Source organism: Mytilus californianus, unplaced genomic scaffold, assembly GCF_021869535.1.
Source record: "Mytilus californianus isolate M0D057914Y unplaced genomic scaffold, xbMytCali1.0.p SCAF_5, whole genome shotgun sequence".
NCBI lineage: Eukaryota > Metazoa > Mollusca > Bivalvia > Mytilida > Mytilidae > Mytilus > Mytilus californianus.
The window spans coordinates 75,054,330-75,075,481 of NW_026262701.1; the positions used below are offsets into that span (position 1 = coordinate 75,054,330).

The 21,152-nt window shown below is 32.7% G+C and overlaps 1 long non-coding RNA gene across 1 annotated transcript in view; it reads left to right on the plus strand.

The window, feature by feature from the left end:
• The window catches only part of LOC127701436 (uncharacterized), a 57,911-nt gene extending 36,814 nt beyond the window's left edge, over positions 1-21,097 (plus strand). Inside the window, exons 2-3 of the long non-coding RNA XR_007982029.1 lie at positions 1,326-1,392; positions 16,621-21,097. This is a non-coding gene — a long non-coding RNA (uncharacterized LOC127701436). The remainder of the gene's footprint in view (positions 1-1,325; positions 1,393-16,620) is intronic.
• The last annotated feature ends 55 nt before the right edge of the window (positions 21,098-21,152 follow it).

Consider the following 21,152-nt stretch of genomic DNA (forward strand, 5'->3'; position numbering starts at 1 on the left):
ATGTATCACTCAGACTCAAGTCTCCTTTTACAGCTGTTTTATGATTAAACCTAGAGAGTGAAAAAAAACAGTCTCCATCTCCTGGGACTGTTTAATGTAGATATAAATATAACCGTGCTCACATTGAACAGTTTAACCAACTTCATTATCACTGAAACTTGATATGGGAAATTCTGTAGCAAATGAATAATAGTAGTCATGGTCAACCAGAGGTAGAGCACCGGATTTTACTACCTCCGGCTACGTTTCTCTCGAAATTTATTGCTTGCAGAGTGTTTTTCTGTGTTCCCATCCCATGGCTGGACGGAACTTTTACACTACAAATGTTATCATAAATTATGATATTGTAACTTTTAAATGAAGTACCTGTGGTTATTTAGGAAATTTGTCACTGATAATGGAAAGATGAAGCAGACGATGAAACATGGCGTAAGATGTTGTTGTCCAAACTTCGGTTATTTCCATGGTACAATAAAGATTAAATAAACTACACAAGTTACTAAAATTTATAATTTCTTGTTTTTGTAAACAAATAAAAATTCATGTCGTATTTAACATCGAATTAATTCCGTGTTGTCTCGTTTTTTCAAGATCGCGATTAAACGAGAATCTGGCAGCTATTAAAAATATAAGGGTTAAACTAATGTCCTGACAATGTCCTAAAGGATATTTCAATGCTAATTTCGTTTTCATTATTTGAAGAATTGACTTTATATTTGGAGCCAAGCTAGAATACAATATTTATTTAATAAATATAAGGAAAAAAAAGAAAAAAAATATTTTTAAGAGTTAGATAACTTGACTTGATCAACTTCGAAATTTAAAAAAAAAATCGTACGAGATTTAACGAGAGTGACGAAACTTTTTAGATTGATCATGTAGAGAGAGTTATCGTTTTTTATTCCAATTCGATGTTTCTACCATTAGTGCCAGCTAAAGCTGGCATATTAATCACAATCAGTAAACCAGGTAATTTGTGATTTATATAACTTCACATTACATGTAGTTGTGGCATCAAGGAAAGTGCCTCTTTGCATGTTTTTGTGAAAACAGTAAACATTCATTAATTTCCATGTGGTTTAAATGTTTTTACAATTGTATCAATTATCTTAACACAAAAATCATTCTTTATTCAATTTAGAGTCTCATAAAAGACCTTACTGCTAATCATCCTCTATTTACGAATGTTCGTCTTAATTGGTATATAACTAGTGTTTGTCTTTTGTTTTTTACCTCATCAGTAGCTTGCACTTCTAGATACATTAAGTTTGTATAAGATGTTATCATAATTGAGTATTGTCTGTCATTTTTTGTTTATATTTTAGGGATACTGCAACTTTTGGTCCGAGCAACTTCTGATTTATCTTCATCTTACAATTCAACCAAGCCTCGGTAAGTATTATTTATTTTATTGAACTGTTGATGATATGCATTTTGTGTAGCTCACCTGCATCAAAGTTCATGTACGAGCCAGGAAATGCAGGAGATGTGGTATACTTGGCATCCCAGATGTTGCAATTACTTAAAATCTGAATTTGTGATCTGATTTATTTTGCAGCATTAACTTCTTTGAAATATTTCACTTATACCACATTGGCGTAATACAGACCAAATTGAGGTTATAAAATAAGAGGACTTAATAAATAGTACGCATACAAACCAGCCAAAATGTATACCAGTTAAAGGATGGAATGCATATATATATAGTGCTACAAGTACAAAACCTTATTTAATGAACAAATTAAATATGCAATATGTTATAACTGTTGTCATTGTGTGGCTTATATTTTGTGTGTTTCAACATATATATTTTACACGGAATTGGTCATACTAATTGATACTTGTACTATTATATTGTATAGTTTAATTATATATCCTTTAAAGGCATTACTTTTTTCTGCAATTTTGCTCATTTATCTTTGAAAGAAAAAGATGGAATTGGTTTGTTTAACTTAAACTAGCTTGCATTAATTCATAATAGAAATATACATATCTTACATCATATTGCTTAAAATTGACAAGGGGAGATAATAAATGAAAAACAAATGAATTGATATTCAAGGGAAGATAATTACATAAAATATTTCGTTTAAAGCTATTTTGATGACAATTAGTTTAAAAACCAGTTTACTGCTATACATATACCATAGAATACTGAACCCAATCAACCCAGGCTGATATCAAGTTGAACATGTTGAAATCAAACAAAGGAAATATAACTCTTCAGTAGAGAAGGTAAAAAAAGGCTAAGTTGGTATATTTGAATTGTTTACATCCTTTTCTATGGGTTTTACAAGTTTAGTGTTGGTGCATAATTGAAGTGTGTATGCATCTTATATACGTGTTTTACTTAAATTATAGTATGGAGCTTCAAGATATTTGTAAAATTTTAATTAAAGACACATTTCCACAAAGCAGTCGATTGTGTTCAAATACACGTGGATCTTTTTGTGCATATGCATAAATTCCGTCGAAAACAAAAATCACCAGAAAGATAAAAGATTGATACTTTTAAACCTAAATTTGAATCTCGCACCAAAACAAAAAGATCATAGACACCAGATCATTTAATTTCACATTCATATATATTGATGATGTTTGTTCCATTAACAATCCAAACTTTTCTGATTGGGTTCCATTGATATATCCTTAAGAACTAGAAATTCAAGAAACAACAGACACGGCTTCCTTCTACTTAATTTTAGACGTAGCAAAGGCTGTTCGGCTCAGACATACGACAAATTGTGTCTGAGCAGGGTTCAGTCTTTGTTTGGTTATAACATGGCTCCAGTACACATCTGCGGATACACTCAGAAAAGTTTTTGTTTCAATGAACCATACATATCCTACCTTAATAATATGACTGTCGATCAATTTATTAATATTACTTACTCAGATATATATAATTTACAAACTTGATGTATATGTGCATTACCGTAGTTTTAAAGAAAGCCATATCATTAAAAAAATTACACAATCTAGAGGAAATAGTATATCCCTCCTTCTTTTTTCTTTTGAGGAAGGAACGATTGAACATTTAATTCATAAAGATATTAATCACAATCAATAAAACAGGTAATTTGTGATTTATATAACTTCACATTACATGTAGTTGTGGCATCATGGAAAATGCCTCCTAGTGTATACCCTCAAATATAGAGGACAAGCAAGACAATGTTTGTCTATATGGACATCACCTCCATGTGCAAAATTATTTGGTACGTACAGGCTGATATCAAGTTGAAATTAAACAAAGGAAATAGGACTCTTTAGTAGAGAAGGTAAAAAAGGCTTAGTTGGAATTGTTTACATCTGTTTCTATGGGCTTTACAAGTTTAATGTTGGTGCATTATTTAAGATTGTATGCATCTTATATATACGTGTTTTTCTTAAATTATAGTATGGAGCTGTGAGATATTTGTAAAATTTTAATTAAAGAAACATTTCCACAAAGCAGTCGATTGTGGTAGGTTCAAATTCATGTGGATCTTTTTGTGCATAAGCATAAATTCCGCCGAAAAAAAATCACCAAAAAAGATAAAGGATTGATCTTTTTAAGCCTAACTTTGAATCTCCGCCCCAGCGACAGATTTTTATTTGGGGAGAATGAATTCTAAAAATGGGCCAGAATTTCTTCAAAAAGAGAAAATCGAGCATGTGTCGAGTACACTTTTTTTTTTTTCAGGCGTGTTTGAGTTGATAATTTTACCTTGAAAACGTAAAAAATTAAAATAGTTTATGCATCATCTCGCTTCATATTCTAATATTGGAGTTTCTTATTGACAACATATTTGTTGAATTTGGAGGTAGACTTCTTTCAACAAATTGTCGGCATTCCTATGGGAACGAACTGTGTGCCTCTCCTTGCCGACCTCTTCTTATTTTCATAGACACTTGTCAAAAACAAGAAGATCAAAGAAGCCAGATCATTTAATTTCACAATCAGATATATTGCTGATGTTCTTTCCATTAACAATCCACACTTTTCTGTTTTTATATCCTCCAGAACTAGAAATAAAAAAAAACAACAGACATGGCTTCCTCCGCCTCATTTTTAGACTTATACCTCGAATTTGACATAAGCGGTCATCTCAGTACGAGAATATGACAAACGAGACGATTTTAATTTTGAAATTATCAATTTCCCTCACCTTAGTAGCAATGTACCAAATTTACCTGCATATGGCATATACATTTCCCAACTCAATCGGTATTCAAGAGCTTACAGCTGCTTCTCAGACTTATAAAACGTCACCAGTGTCTGAGCAGAAAGTTGATGAACCAGGGTTATGTCAAAGTACGTCTCGTCTTTTTTTAAAAAAAAGTTCATCGGAAGATACCAAGACCTTGCTAATAAATATTCCGTATCAACTTCACAAATAATACACGATGCTCTTGAAGTAAAGATAATTACGTATTAAAGTGTTCTTTTGTTTGTCTTTGTAAATTATTTACTTTACTGTTTAGTCTATTTTTGATAATATCCTCTTGGCGTGGCTCGGTACTTATACATCCCGCCATTGTGTTACTGTGCTATCGTCATTTGTTGTATTATTGTGTTTCATTTTTGCTTTGTCTATATGTCATTTTATTTTTATTTTCTGACATATTTGTTTGTTTTATAGTGATTAAAATTATAACACCATGTTGACTGCTGTACCCCTTTTTTTGACATTTTTACATATTATGTTTGTTTGTTTTGTTTACACATTGTTATAATGGAATTTTATGCAACTGTCATACAAGTGAGAGGTTTAGATAGCTATAAAACCAGGTTTAATCCACCATTTTCTACACAAGGAAATGCCTGTACCAAGTCAAGAATATGACAGTTGTTTTCTATTCGTTTGATGTATTTGAGCTTTTAATTTTGCCATTTGATAAGGGACTTTCCGTTTTGAATTTTCCTTGGACTTTGGTATGTTTGATATTTTACTTTTTATATATTTAGGTTACAGTACTAAACAATGAAATGTATGGGTTCAGTGAAATACCTTTCAAATGAGTCATAGCAACATAGTAGGTGTCTTTAAATAAAAATACAAAAATCGCCAACAAAATTTACGACACACTTTGCTTTTAGATCTTTTTTGCGCATAACCTAAAAAAAATAAATTATTCTTTGTGTGTGTTATCTATGGTAATTAGTCTTCAACCTCTGTAAATTTTTAGTCTGCCCTTCCACGAAATAGTGTTTTTGAAAATTAAAAAATTCCCTCTGACAACCGATCAAGCAATAGTTTTTAAGTTGACTAAAGGCCTCAAAGTACATTAAATGATGATTGATAGCTAGTAGATACGTTTGGATTTTAAATTACAACTCAGTAGGACAACAGAATGTGCCTTTTTTGGCCTAATTGTGATTCGGTGGCGATCAGTAGTCCCGTGCACAAAATTGGACTATTTTGTGTCGGCCGACGTCAACTGAAAAATGACGCGCTTTCGTTAACTTTTTTCTTTCGTTTAATACAAAGAACTGACGATTAAGACTGTTGATTTTATACACGTTTATATGAGAAAAGTATATAAAATTACGTATTATTGTCATTCTTATATTCTAAAACAACAGGAAATCTTATTTATTTTTTTGTATCTAAACACAGAATTAAGGATTTTAATTTTTCTACACTGTAAAATTAAATGGCGATATTCGAAATGGGTCAAAAAAATATATATCCTTCGATTTTCAATAATTTTTATACTAATACTGTTCTCGGTAGTATTTGGCATCGAAATCCATAAAGAATAGGGGAGTTTGAGCCAGGGCAAAAATGTGTACCCATTTTAAAGAAGGGGTCTCTTTTTTATAGATTTTTCTTTGCATGTGTGGTAGATTTAAAAATTGGAAAAGTTTCTGTTTAAAAAGTAAATAATCGACCAAATCTCACAAAAAGGTGAATCTTTAGTTATTCAACCCCTTTAAAAATAACAATAGGTGTCAATAAATTGTAGAATTATAGATTGCTTTTTCGAAATTGAAGAAGGCACTATTTTTGTCTTTTTTCTATTGCGTCTATAGGTCTGCTATAATTATCAGCTGTTTCTTAAAAAATCTCCGCCTCGATTTTTTTATACTTTCATATAGTAATCTTTGGGACATAATGTATAAATTATGAAAAAAATAGGCATTTCTATCGAGTAAAAATGGAGAACGATCACCTTTATTTTGTGTGTCCCTACTACGGGGCCGTGGTCCTCCCGTAACCTTGTTTCTGAAGTACACGTTATCTATTCATCACTCGAAAATAATGATCCGCTAAAAATAAAAAATAAAAAAACACAACAAATATATCTTAAGACATAAATATGTGTTAACTGTTAGTGACATTTTTAAGCAGAATTGCCGGAATCGACCTCATCCGAAGTTGTTTCAGTATATAGATCAACGTTGCAAATTTCCGGCGCCGCAAATATCAACGTAAAACATGTAAAATGTCAATAAAAGTTGGATCCCTTTCCTTTTTTTTTTTTGCAATTTTTTGTATTCAGATGAGAAAGAAGTCATGCGATATGTTTAATCCATATTAACGTTTTACCAAAACAGGCCAAGATTGGTAAAATTACAGCCCAATAGGCCTACATGGGATTGATTTGTTGATAACTATACATCTCTGACATCGTAAACGTTTCGTGGATCCATATTTACTTCGTGAGCTGTTACTGACCGATGTGTTTTAATTAACATCTACTTTAAATATGTCAAAGAACATCTTTCTTTTTTTCCTATTTTTTTTTTTTTTTGTCTGTTTTTTGGTTGTTTGTTTTGTTTTTGGAAAAAGGGGGTGGGGGCTCTTTTTAAATTAAATTTTAGACAAAGGCGTGTGTCGTTTTTATGGGCTTATGCTTCTTAATTTATGGTTTGCTATGTATGTCTAGACTGTGTGTTTTTACTTTTTAAAATTCAATGTGCAGTATCTTAGAGGATCAATCATTTGATTTTCTAGGTGATGGGAGGGGGTGCAGTAGGATTTTTTTTCTGGATTGACTTATTCATTTGCATCTATTGCTACACATGCTCATTTTTTTTTAAATTTACAGTTTTGAATACATTTGTATCCTGATCTATCATGTCTACCCTGCATTTGAGATGCAGAATATTAATTTTCAGCCAGTCTTGTGTCAAGTTATTTATTTTCAGTTCTTACCAGGCCAGATTATTTATTTAGTAAATCCTCCTGACCCTTTATTCATTGTTGAAGGCCGTCAGTGACCTATAGTTGTTAACCTCTTTGTCATTTGGTATATCGTGTAGAGTTGTCTTATTGGCATTGAATCATACCACATCTTCTTATTTTTATATTAAAACTGTAATCAAGTCTAAAGCAGGCCAATGAAAGGGAACTATAATACCTTTAATAAGTAACTACTACCAAAAACAATTACATATAAATAAAAACCAATGAAACATTTCATACGATAGCTAGCCATATGAGATATTTTTTGTCTGTTGTACACCTATAATATTCTCCTTTTGTTGGCAGGGGCTAATTTTAACACAAGATTAGAATTGACGAAACAAAGCTCCCTTTTGCTTTTGGCGATTTCAAGTTTTGTCATTCAAGAATTATTCAAGAAGGATAATGGGTTAAGTATTTAGATTTATTGTATGAAATGTTGACCTTGTATATCATAAAAATAGTGCAGGATCGACCAAACTCGCAAACTTTCAAAGAAAAAAATTACACTCATGCAAAATAAAAGTGAAACACTTGAGGCCAAATAGAAGATTCAGCAAAACAATATCTCTGTTATATAATTCCTTATGTTTTAGTTTGTTCATTTTAAAACCGAATATGTGATTGCAAAATTTACAGTTTTTGAAAATTTCATCAAAAAATTAAGTCAATATCTGAATTTATTGCAACATACATTTCACTTATCCACATCTTCATTTTAATGTTGATGAGTCTCTAATATCTAAATTCCTCTTTTTACAACAATTGTGTGGGTAGTAGGAGTCCACAGACTGCTAAAGTTTCATTTATTAAATGCTGCATAAGTTCAGCAAAAAATTCTGCTACATGTAATAATCACTCGAACAACATGGAGTTTCTGGTGGGGTTACCAACTAAGAAACAATTCTGCACATTAACATATCTCTCTTAATAAATTTCATATTAATTGCTGAATCCAGGTATTAAAATGTCATCCTCCAGTAAAATTATTCCTCTGACAGGATCTGTTGTTTTCTCAAAATAAGAAAATATTTGGTTATTATCTTTATTGAATTAAGTTTGTTAATTCAATCAAAAGTTATGAAGAATGTTAATTATGATATTGTATTTCATTGTTATGTCCATCGATGACCCCAATATGGTCTGCTCAAGTAAGTTCTCTTATCTGAAAAAAATGGTCAAATTGAATAAATTTTCAAGAATTTTGGTAAAGGTGGTTAGTAAAAAATTATTAGATAAAAGCTTTCAGAAACCTCATGTTAACTCTTCATCAGGATATGATGCACATCATGTAACAGTTACTTCCCTTATATTGTTTTCGATCATATATATGGAATTATAATTACTGTACCCTTCATTCTTTGCAATTAAGTTCCAAATCTGAAGGAAACAATATTGACATTTACAGAACATAGAAAATAAAATAAAAGTATACCATTGGCCCTTAAAGTCTGTGAAGGATTACCTGGCCTATCCTATACATTCATTTTAAGTGCCGGCTCCAACTTATTCTATTGGGAACTTTCATGTCTGACCGTTAAATGCAGAATATTTGCACAGTCTGTTTCCCTAATAAAAACAGTTTGAATACAATGTATATCATATTTGTTTCATACTTTGGGGGATTGAAACCATAGTACATTGTAACTAGCCCACTTTTGTAACCCTAAACAGACACTTTTTGGTTACTTACCCCTAATATATTATATTCATATTGTTTTCAACTAACAAACCTAATTTTGCTTCCACCATGTACAAATGTACATCACTTCATTAAAATGTGTTGTTGCAATATATTTTATATGTAAAAGTTCTCTGTTTAATCCATTAGTGAACATCTTTCTCCATCCTGTAAATACAAAGTATGTGTACATACAACATGTACAATTACTAAATGTTTTTATTAAATTTCTCACAGGAAAATTAAATATATCATTGCCATCATCAACACAGACATTTTACCAACAAAATGCATGTATTATTAAAAATTATGCCACCTAATGCCCCTTACATTTTTGCTAAATATAAGTGACAGGCAAAAAAAAACATTTCTTGAAAAATAATTATAAGGTTTAACATTGAGCAACTATATGTTATACCAAACCTTTTGATTACATTTTCATATTCAATATTGTACATAAACATCATTAACATGTACATTGTAGATACATGCTGAATTTTTATACATTTTGGGGACAACCACAACCCATTTCTTTTGATTGATGGAACCACTACAGCAATGACCAAATTGTCACTAAATCACAAATTGGATTTGATAATATTAATGAAGTTTGAGAAAGTAATATTGTAAATGGATTTTCATTTAAATTAGATTGCTGGAAGATTATAACATGTCAGATACCTGTATAATGAAATTGTAAGATGAATTATTTTGTTATTTCATGGGAGGAATGTATAAGCTTTCAAATGGGTGGGTGATTGGTTAATTTCATTTTGTAAATTTCTTTGATAATTTCAGAGATATGAACATGATGAATTTAGAGAATGGCTATTTAATTTAGATTGATTCATTTTTTTGAGAGGAGGGGGGGGGGGGGGGGGGGGGCAGGAGTATTAGGGGTCTGGTACATGTACATGTAATCATGGTAACAAATACAATACTCTAAACATTACTCAAGAGTGCTGACACAGGATTAAATGATATTCTGTCCAATAAAATGCAGGAAATAATTCTCTAATATGTGTACAGATTGCAAATAAATGTTCGTGTGGCAAGACAACTTAAATAAGCCATACTAGCAATATAGGAAAATGAATATTCTGTCCCCTTAAATTTTCCAGCGCAGAGTTCTCGAAATGTAGTGGTCTGAAGGTTTATACCACCAAAAATTGCAAAGGACTGACACAATTTTGCAATTTTGCAATAGAAATAATAGTGAGGACCAGAAGAATTTCATCAAGGACCTACAGGGAAAAAAATATTTCGAGAACTCTGCCTGCCTCAACCCCAGAAAATAAAATGGTCATCCCCTTAATTTTCTTTTGCCCTTTGTATTTTATATTTAAAAGTTTGATTTTTTATTGAACTTTTCTCTTGCCTGCATGGAAGTTTAGAAATTTTGGGGTATACATGTATGAACTGGGACAAATATATTTATAATAGACCAGGTATAAAGAAGTCAACAGTTAAAGCGAATATGTCTTACATTCTTATGAGTTGGTACATGGACTTTTGAGTGGAACCTGAGACGTTCAGCAAATTAGAAAGTAACAAAGTTCCTATGGTCATTATATTTGGGAAAAAATGCCAAAGCCTCCCACTCCTCCTTTTTTGGAGAACTTACAGTCTGCGGATGTCTTTAGCCGAAATCCGATTTTAATTTATCAACGTTGGGTATAAATAGTGGATTCATTATATGAATGGGAAATGATGATGAATGGCATTTAATATTTCAAATAATTTTACACTTTATTTTTGCCGTTTAAATAATTTCTTGAAAGCACACTTATTTGAAAATAATTAGTTGAATATCTGAAATAAATTTTTGACCTCGTATGTTGTGTTGCAAAAAGATTAAGCATCCAAGAATGTCATAAATCCAACTTTATAACGTGGATTGCCAAATCCAACGTAACACAATGGCCGCAATTACGTGTTGACAACGTCATCTAGAGAACCGTATCACTGAGCACCGAATCCTTACTCAGACGCTTCAGGTTGTCCTACTGAACTGTCATATAAGAATCGTAAACATAGAAATATTGAACCCTATCAAGCCTGGTCATTCTAACTTAGCTAGAACATAGACATATTGGACACAATCAAGCTTGGTAAAGCTTGACTAATGATCAAGAGGTAAAAGATACTAAAGGGACATTCAAACTTATAGGTCGAAGACAATCTGACAACGTCATACAAAAACAAAAAAACGAAAAACAATCATAGAACATGCTAATTATGGACAAGATCAAGCCCCAGTTTATGATAACTAACGATAAAACATGAAAATACTTGACACGATCAAGTCTCGTAATTATAACTTAAGACAGAACAAGGAAATAATTATGAGCCCGTTCTAGCCTGATAATTACATCTAAATATCAAACATGGAAATTCTGAACCCGATCAAGCCTGGTTATTATAACTAAATATATAACATAGTAATAGGGGACGCAACCAAGTCTATTACTCATGACCAGATAAAGAAAAGAGTCGCAAAATATTTTTGAATTTTGTATATCCTCCCAGGTAATATTATAAATAGAACATAGAAACACTCGATTCTTTCCAAGTGTATAATGCTATAGCATGGCCATAAGTGTCGGAAATAAAACTCACAAATAATGTATAGCCTATCCATCAGTGCTGTAGATAAAACAATAAAACGGGACCTTATCTACCCTTGCCATCAGTCCTGTAAATGAAACATAAATATACTGAACTCCATTTAGCCTTGACATCAGTCGTGTACTAAATGAAACATAAACGTACTGTAATCCATCTTCCCTTGTCAACAGTACTGTAAATGAAACATAAAGATACTGAACTCCATTTAGCCTTGATATCAATAATGTAAATGAAACATAAACATACTGTACTCCATCTTCCCTTGTCATCAGTCCTGTAAATGAAGCATAAAGATACTGCACTCAATCTACCCTTGTCACCAGTCCTGTAAATGAAACATAAACATACTGTTCTCCATCTAGCCTTGTCATCAGTCCTGTAAATGAAACATAAACATACTGTACTACATATAGCCTTATCATTAGTCATGTAAATGAAACATAAACATATTGTCCTCCATCTAGACTTGTCATCAGTCATGTAAATGAAACATAAAAATCTGAACTCCTTCTAGACAAATCGTCAGTGTTTCAAACAATTATAAAACAATGTACCTTTATTTGTCTGTTCATGAGTACTGTCAATAAGACATAAAAAGACTGGAACCCATCAAGCCGGACCTTCAGTATTGAACATTTAAAATACAATAAAGGGACTCATCTACAATGTAGCCTGGTGTTCAGTGTTTTAATTAACACATACAAAACTAATTCCTCATCATATTTCAATGATATAACATATGTGCTATCAACTATAAAACACTTTTTGTTGGCGTCCTTGTCAGATTTACTATCAACTACACTAATTTATTTGTCGGCTTTTATTTGAGTGTTTGTTTGAATTCTTGAGTCAGTTGTGCAGTATCTCTGTGATGTATTTTTACATGGTTATGGCTTCTGGATCCTTATTATTGTCAAATAACCAATAAAGACTGTTTGGGGTGCTCACCCAATTTCGTCAATACAACTATAAACAACTGTAATATATATGTTTTGATAGGTATAAAACCATATTCAACCCACCATTTTCTTCGAAACATGCCTATATCGAGTCAGGATATATTACAGTTGTTTTCCATTCGTTCAGTTGATTGATATAGTTTAACGTTTTATTTTGTCAGTTTATATGGACTTCCACCTTTTTAAAATTTTACCTTGGCGTTTTTTGTTAATGCTTTTTTATATAGAAATTGTCAGTTCTGTATATAAAACATAAACAAACTGCACCCACTATAAACTAGTCATAATGACTGTAAATAAAACTGTTAAAGACTGGCCCTATCCAGCTTTGTTTTTAGTGTTGTAGATACAAGATGATAATAATAAACCACCATCTACCCTTGTCATCAATGTTGTAAATATAACCTAAAATAACTGGACCCCATTTAGAACTGTAACATCTGTTCTGTAACTTAAAAGGAAAATACTGGAAGCCATCTAGTCATCGATCCATTAAATAAAAGAAAAAGATATTGAACTCAATCTAGCTAGGTGATTATTGATGGAAAAGAAATAAAAAAAAAAAGTACATGACCCTATCTAGCCTTCACATGTTTTTTTGAAAACAAAACATAATAATGCTGGACCCCATCTAGCCTTGTCAATAAAACATAAAAATACTGTACCAAATCTACCTTGGTCATTTCTATTGTATATAATGCAAAAATATACTGAACTCCATCTACCCTAGTCTTTGGTGATGCAATTAAAAACATAAAGATAATGGACCCAATCTAGCTTAGTCATCAGTGATACAAATAAAATGTTAAAATGCTGGACTCAATCCAGTTTGGTCACTGTTGCTTGAATACTAGTAGTCAGCCGTGCTGCAAAAAAAAAAACAACAACATACAAATACTTACCCAATCTAGTTTGGTCATAAGTGTTGCAACTGAAACATAGAAATACTGAATCCAATCTAGTCTGGTCATCAGTGCTGTAATAAAACATGTAGATACTGAACCCCATCTAGCCTGGTCATCAGTGCTGCAAATAAAACATTAAAATACTAAACCTCATCTTGCCTTGTCATTAGTGCTGTAAATAAAGCATAAAAAACGGAACCTCCTCTAGCCTGGTCATCTTAGCTGTGAATGAAACATAAAAATACTGGACCCCATATAGCCTTGTCATCGATCCTGTAAATGAATATTAACAAACTGTGCTCCATCTACCCTTGTCATTAGTCCTGTAAATGAAACATAAAAATACTGGACTCCATCTAGCCTTGTCATCAGTCCTGTAAATTAATATTAATAAACTATACTCCATCAACCCTTGTCATTAGTCCTGTAAATGAAACATAAACATACTGGACTCCATCTAGCCTTGTCATCAGTTCTGTAAATGAAACCTTTTTAAAATTTTACTTTGGAGTTCGACATTTTTGTTAATGGTTTTTGTATATAGAAATTGTCAGTTCTGTAAATAAAACATAAAAAAAAGATGCACCTAATCTAAACTAGTCGTAATGACTGTAAATAATATATTAAAATACCGGCCCTATCTACCCTGGTCATCGGTGCTGTTAATAAAACAGTAAAATAATGAACGCATTCAGCGTTGTCATTAGTGTTGAAAATAAAAGATTGCAAAACTGAACCCCATCAACCCTGGTCATCAGTGATGTAAATATAACATCAAATAACTGGACCCCATCTAGCATAATAACATATGTGCTGATACTTAAAATGAAAAATACTGGAAGCCATCTAGCTTTGATCCATTAAATAAAAGATAAAGATATTTATCACCATCTAGCTTTATGATTATTGCTGTAACAGAAATACAAAAAATACTGGCCCCTATCTAGCGTGGTTATATTTGCTGAAAACAAAACATAATAATGCTGGACCCCATCTAGCCTTGTCGTTAGTGCTGTTAAAAAAAATAAAAATACAAAATCTACCTTGGTCATTTCTGTTGTATATACTTAACCCCATTTAATCTTTCCATTAGTACTATAAATAAAACAGAAAAATACTGAACCTCATCTAGTCTGGTCATCAGTGTTGTAAACCAAACATTAAAAAACTAATGGACCCAATATAGCTTATTCATCAATGATACAAATAAAATGTTAAAATACTGGACTCAAGCCAGCCTGGTGACTATTACGTGCATAGTAATCAGTGCGGCAAATAAAACATGAAAATACTTAACCCCATCTAAAAACATTAAACTACTGAAACCCATCTAGCCTGGAAATCAATGCTGCAAATAAAACATAACAATACTGAAACCCATTTAGCCAGGTTATCAATGCTGCAAATAAAGCATAACAATACTGAAACCCATCTAGTATGTCATTAGTTCTGTAACAGCTGTAACATAAAAAAAGTACTCACTCGTGCATTGATCAATTTACTTTATAATAAATAATGCTGGGATTGATAAAAGAAAACTCTCTTTTGTTTTTGAATTATTTATATGTGTCGTACAAAGTCAGGAATATAACAGTTGTTTCCCATTTGTTCTGTTGGTTGAAAAAGTCGAACGTTTGATTTTCTAAGGTTTTATAAACTTCCTCGTTTTTGAATTTAAGTTCGGTATTTTTATTAATACTTTTCCCCGAGTATCGGGATTTTCACTGTCAGATTTAAGGCATGTTTTTTCATTGCGAATTTACTAAAGTATGCTTAGATTAATTTACCCAAAACTTGACGCTGTTGGTGGAATTAATTACAGGCAACTCCTTTTTTGGTTTTGATTATTTTCTGGTTTGTCATTCCAAAGTTGCGGTACTTTTACTTTCAGATTTAAGTTTATTTTACACTAGTTGTACATGGCCTTGCCGGACGAGTGTATCACACGACACTTTTGTGTTGACATGAAACATCATTGATATGTTCATTTTTCTATAAATTAACAGTTTATAAAATGTAGAATTATTCGTAACAATAAGGTTTTTCTATTCTTAGGTATAGATTGCCTTAGACTTATTTTACTTAATTTAATGGATTTTTTTTTAAAATGTTCTTCCACATCGTATTTGACTGTTTTTATTCAAGTATATGAAGACAAAACGCGAATATGGTGTACCAAATTATAAACTTCGTATTTTTGTTAAGTTTTTTGGCAAATGCTTTGATAGATCTACTTGAAGCTTAACACATTTGTTGGAATAAAGGGATAGTTGTGCAAGATTTCAACGAGACAGCAAACATGACAAAAACAACAACCATATGGACGGAAATATACAGTATTAAACAAAAGGCAGCTGTCTATTCAGTTATTTGGATTGTTTCGAGTCCATAGAAATAGTAAATGAATTAAACAGAAACAATCAAAGATTTGTCTTAAACACATGTCATTTCAAATAACGAGAATGCAAGACTTAACTGCAAAAGTGTTCATATCCAACGCACTTAGAAATATACAGAACTTCAAAGATTGACTAAAAATATGGTCATCTCTTGGTCTTCTTCCGACCGTCAGTATTATCCTTGCCAGATTTTGGCTTTCGTTTTGATGAGCGTGATGCACAAATTCGCAGTCACATCCGGTCAAATTAGGACGTTAATTCTAATGACGTGTGTAGAGATACCCCCTCCCGTGATTTTATACATTAATGGTGTCCCCTCTCTTTAATTGAAAACTCCTAGATTTGAGTGTCCATCCCTTCTGAAAGGTGTTGAGTACATAGAGGTAACCTGTATTTCGGAATTCATGGACCAACAAGTTACATGTAGTTGAAATATATTTAATGTGTTCTTTACATCACAATACATTTATAGTCATGTCTCCGCTCTGTACTAGTGGATATTTCAATGTTTAAACATTGAGACATTTATAGCAAAGTTAAATATTACTAATTTTAGTGGGACATCTTTGAAAAAAAAATGTTTTAATGGAATTATCCCGTTTACTTAAAAAACAATACATCACAACAGACTTAATTGCAAGCAACATAGCATTTTGAGATGGTTCCCATCAGAACCAATAGTTATGGAACCATTAGTTTCTAATGTACATATGGCTCATTTGGCTCTAAACTCCTGACATGATTCGTTTTTTCTCCGAAGAAATCTTTTGTAGACCAGATAAAACTATGTGTTCAGTTCTGAGAAACAACAATGTTTAAAAATCTTTAGTACCAGTTTATGACAATATTTAAATAAATGTTCTATTTTCGCAGGACATGGATGAGGAAACTTCAGATGAGGAAACTTCGGATGTGGAATCTATAGATGGACAAACTTTGGATGAGGTAAAAACATCAAAACTTAGTTAATTCAATTTGATATTTTTTTTTTATTTTTGAAACAAACTTATATAGTGTAACTTTACTCTCACAGCATATTGTTTTGTACTTGTAAGTTATAGTTAAACCAGAACATTGCAGAATTCATATCAATATTTCTACAAAACATATCTCTACAAACCAGTAAAAATCTGAAATGAACAGTATTTGTACTGGACTCGACTGGTTTTTACTCGACCATTCTGAATGGGTTTGAAATTTACTTAATGTTACTAGACACCAATCTTAACCATACTTGACTGTTCTGATTTGTACTGGACCTTTATCTTGGCCATACTGAAAAGTCTGAACTCTGACCAAGCTCAAACAATCTTAAACCATTCTCGTCCTGTAAATAACCAGTTCACGATCTGCTTTCAATGTCTTAATACTCGACCAAAGGTTAAAAGACTGAGCCATACTTAACCAAAGTCTGAACCATACTCGACCAAAGTCTGAACCCTACTCGACAAAAGTATGAACCTTACTCGATAAATAAACGTCTACTTTATCAATCTTGAGTGTATAAGTATAATGTTTTCCTTTTATTAACGACTTAATTATTTTTACATTTATGTTCGATTGTTTTATTGGACAAATAAGTTTTTGTTCAAATTTTTAGCCGAGTGAAAAAAAAAAAAGACTTTAGATAGAAGGAATAAAAGATATAGATAAAGAATAGGTCGAGGATTGTTAAGACTTGGTCTTATACAGTGTGACTTTACTCTCATAGAATATTGTGTTGTACTAGTAAAAAGTAAAGTCACAAACATACCGAACCCCGAGGAAGATTCAAAACGGAAAGTCCCTAATCAAATGGCAAAATCAAAAGCTCAAACACATCAAAAGAATGGATAACAGCTGTCATATTCCTGACTTGGTACAGGCATTTTCTTATGTAAAAAATGGTGGATTTAACCTGGTTTTATAGTTAGCTAAACCTCTCACTTGTATGACAGTCGCATAAAATTCCATTATATTGACAACGATGTGTGAACAAAACAAACAGACATAAGAGGTAAAAATGTCGAAATAGGGGTACAACAGTCAACATTGTGTTATAATCTTAATCACTATAAAAACAAATATTTAACAAAGAAACACAAAAAGGCATATAGACAAAGCACATAAGCAAAAATGAAAGACAAGAATACAACAATTTACCATCGCACAAGAACACAATGACGGGATGTATAAGTACCGAGCCACGTCAAATTGATATCACCAAAAATAGACTATCAGTAAAAATGTATTAAAAAAGACAAATAAAAGAATTCTATAAAACGTTATTAAGATGATAAACAACGTCAGTACTAAGAATCTTTACTTCAAGACCTCGTGTATTAGTTGTGAAGTTGATACGGAATATTTATCAACAAGGTCTTGGTACCTTCCGATGAACTTTTTTAGAAAAAGGACGAGACGTTCTTTGTCATACCCCTGGTTCATCAACATTCTGCTAAGACACTGGTGACGTTTTACAAAGTCTGAGTAGCAGCTTGAATACCGAACAAGCTGCGAAATGTATATGCCATATGCAGGTGAAGTTGGTATATTGCTACTAAGGTGGGGGAAATTGACAATTTCAAAATTAAATCGTCTCGTTTGTCATAGATTGTGGTACTGAGATGACCGTGTATGTCAAATTCGAGGTATAAGTCTAAAATTGAGTTGGAGGAATCCGTGTCTGTTGTTTCTTTAATTTCTAGTTCTGGGGGGATATATTAATGGAACCCAATCAGAAAAGTTTGGATTGTTAATAGAAAGAACATCATCAATATTTCTGAATGTGAAATTAAATGACCTGGCTTCTTTGATCGTCTTGTTTTTGACAAGTGTCTGAAGGAACTCCGACTCCTATGAAAATAAGAAGAGGTCGGCAAGGAGAGGCGCACAGTTCGTTCCCATAGGACAAGTCTATCTCCAAATTCAACAAATATGTTGTCAATAAGAAACTCCAGCATACTGATCACTTGTTACGGAGTATATATCTCCCAATTGATACGATTTTCCCGGGCTTGTGTTTCCTATCATGATTTCCTTGATAGAGGATTGCTGCTCACAAGGAAGCTATTAAGCCAAGAGTTCCAAATGGTGAAGTTGAAATCATCCCTTCGTAAATTTTACGGACGCCATCACGAGTTGGTTGACCGTTATGGAATAACCGTTTCACAGATGATATCGGATATGTTCCTTATGTCGTAACTACAATACCCTTCCCTTTTCACGAATGTGACTTACCGAATTAGACTTTTTACCGGATTTGTAATAACATAAGCAACACGACGGGTGCCACATGTGGAGCAGGATCTGCTTACCCTTCCGGAGCACCTGAGATCACCCCAAGTTTTTGGTGGGGTTCGTGTTGCTTAGTCTTTAGTTTTCTATGTTGTGTCATCTGTACTATTATTTGTCTGTTTGTCTTTTTATTTTTGGCCATGGCGTGTCAGTTTGTTTTCGATCTATGAGTTTGACTGTCCCTCTGGTATCTTTCGTCCCTCTTGTTCCTCTGTGTAGCATGTTTTACCTTTTTAACTTCAAGCTCAAGCTCAAAATCAAAAGAAAATAAATTCTATAATCATTGAGAATCAGCTGAGAATAATAAAGGAGGAGTCAAGAAACCAAGGTGGCAATAATTACTTAAAGAGGGAGGACAAATGAAACTAAGGGGCAATGAAAAAAAGCTTACGTAAGGTGGAACGATGAAACAAAATAGGACAAATAAAGACATAAGGATGGAGGAGGAAACAAAAGCATAAGGAGGGAGGTGAAGAGAAAACCAGGAAGAGAAAAACACTTTAAAAGGAGGATGAATGAAGCCAAAGGGAAACAAAAACAAACGAGAATGGAGGAAGAAATGAACAAAAAGTGCAATACAACATATGAAGGAGAAGGAAAGAAAGAGACATTTACAAATCACAAGTGGACGGAAGACGGATACGAAGTGATTAATAAACAAATACTAGGAAGGGGAGGAAACAACACAGGAAGACAACTAAAAACATAAGCTGGGAGGAGAAAAGAAGCCAAAGGGCAATGAAAAACATCAGGCGGAAAGTTAGAAAATAAAGGGCACAATTATTTTACAAAGAGGAGAGAAGAGGAAAACTAAGGTGAGAATAAAAATCCATATAGAGGGTGGAAGAAATAAACCAAGGGGGCTTTACAAAACATAAGGAGGGAGGAGGGAAGCGGGAGAAAATAACAAAACATAAGGAGGGAGGATGAAAATACCAAGGAGGCAATAGAAAAACATCAGACGGGAGAGGAGAAAAATCAAAGTGGCAATATACAGGCATAAGGAGGATGGAAGAAGGATAAACAAGAAGGTAGTAAAGAATAAAGAAGGAGGTCGAAAGAATGGGAAAATTAAAATATACGAATAGAGGGGGAAAGAAACCAAGGAGGCAGTAACAAACGTACACGTGAGGATTGAGGATGAAACAAAGCGAGTGGACAATACAAATGATAATACACAGGAGGACAGAAATTAAGGGGAAAACATAAACATTACAAGAGGGAAGGAGAACAGAAACCAAAGGGGCCAATAAACAAACATAAGGACGGAATATATAAAACAAAGAGGGTGGTAAAATTATTTGGGGAGAATAGGAAGGAAGAGGGCAATGTAAATATCATAATAAAAGAGGAGAGGAACCAAAGTGGCAATAAAAAACGTAATGAGAGAGGTAGAAGGAAACCAAGTGAGCAATAGATAACACCATAACAGAGAAGGGAAAACAACCAAGAGGGGTTTTTCAAAAACATAAGGAGGCAGGTATTAAAAAAACCCAAGGCCGATACAATTAAAAGGAAGGAAGGGGGAGAATAAAAACTAAGTGTGCATTACAAATTATAAGGAGGGAGGAAGGGAGAAACAACGGGAGGCATTAATAAAGGCAATAAACCAAGAGGATAGTAAAAACAGAGTAGAGAAGGAGAGAGAAAAGAAGGGAGACATTTTAAACATAAAATGGAGAAAGAAAGAAAGAAGCAAAAGAGGCAATGAAATATAAGTACGGAGGGTGTAAGAAACCAAAGGGGCTAAAAACAATATAAGCAGCGGGGAGGAAAGAGGGCGACAATAATAAAACGGTAATAAACATATCTTAGGAGGGAGGAGACAATAACACAAGAGGGAAATATAAAAGGAATAAAAAGTAAAGAACCAAGGATGCAATACAAAATCATGAGAAGGTAGGAGGAAACAAAACCAAGAACGAAAACATTATAAAGAATGAATTGGAAACAAAGTTTGGGTAATAAAACATAATTAGGGAGAAAAATAAAAACCAAGTGAGCAATACAAATGATATGAGAGAAGGAAGAAAGAACAAGGGAGGCATTGCAAAAATCAAAATGGTGGAGAAAAGACACTTCAAGGACAATAACATATAATAAGGAGAGAGCGGGTAAGAAAGGAAGGG